We start from the raw sequence: 1,274 nt of genomic DNA, 5'->3' as shown, positions 1-1,274 counted from the left end.
TATGTTTTGATGATGTATACGTTATCTATTTCTACACAGCAAACGTCAACATTTTTAAACATTTTCACATGGTTTAGTATCCTCTTATTTGGCACATTCACAAGGTCTCTTGAGGCCTAGGCTTGTAATTTATAATATCACTTCCTCCTCATTCAGTCACATCAGGTCTTACCGTCAGCCCCTATTCAAGAGGTGGGAAATTGACTCCCCTTATTGTAGAGTTAGAAAAAAACCTGGCTATTTGTCTTCTATCATAGGTATTCAGCTGAATTACAAATGGGAAAAGAGATATGAAAGAATCGAATTTAAATAGAAAACTGCTAAATTATTGCAAAGTGTTATTATGAAGTAGCTGACTCATTGTCCTTTCCTCTTCTCCAGGTATCCTCATTAGGAAGTTCAAGACTTCTTGCTGCAGGCATGCTGAACCAAGTTTGTGGGCTTGGCCACTACTTATTTGTTTCTTGCTATTCGGTATTTCATGTATGAGTCTGCTACCAATTCAATAACATTTGAAATGTACTGAATTTCAGAAAGAAAAATTTTCCTGTATGTTGTAAATCAGGGGTCCTCAAACTATGGCCCGCAGGCCACATGCAAATACCAATATTGTATTTGTTCCCGTTTTGTTTTTCTACTTCAAAATAAGATATGTGCAGTGTGCATAGGAATTTGTTCATAGTTTTTTTTTTTTTTAAACTATAGCCCGGCCCTCCAACGGTCTGAGGGACAGTGAACTGGCCCCCTGTTTAAAAAGTTTGAGGACCCCTGTTAAATCTTGTGATAATTGTCATTAGCTTAAGCACTGATTCATAGTTCAAAGGAAATAGTCAAGCAAAAAAAAAAAAAAAGTAAGGTTGAATCACTTTATTGATTCAGCTCTGTGACATCCTCAAAAGAACTCAACAGTGACAACAGGACTGAGGGATCAGTGACTTTTTGTAGTGAGCATCATCCTGGCAAATCCACAATGCAGGGTTCTCCTTCTCTGAGGAGCTCCCAGTACGCACAGATATGTCCTCTTCTTGCCCCCACCCAGACAACTCTCTCAATGATAGGAAAGGGTCCCCTAGACGATGGCTGCTTGGTTCGGGTCCATCATCTGACCCAAGTTGCTCCAGTTTGTTTCTCTCATGAAATGGAAATATTGCCAGAAGAGCAACATTGTCATTGGAAGTCGTTGGTAGTTGAGACACATTGCAATACTCTGAAAGGAACACCTTCTGCAGAAGAAATACACAAAATTGCCCTAGTTCCTACCCTTTCTGAGCTTT

The sequence above is a fragment of the Myotis myotis genome, unplaced genomic scaffold (assembly GCF_014108235.1).
Source record: "Myotis myotis isolate mMyoMyo1 unplaced genomic scaffold, mMyoMyo1.p scaffold_m19_p_2, whole genome shotgun sequence".
NCBI classification, from domain to species: domain Eukaryota; kingdom Metazoa; phylum Chordata; class Mammalia; order Chiroptera; family Vespertilionidae; genus Myotis; species Myotis myotis.
The sequence above is the reverse complement of the archived record's forward strand: the minus strand, read 5'-3'. Positions refer to the sequence as shown.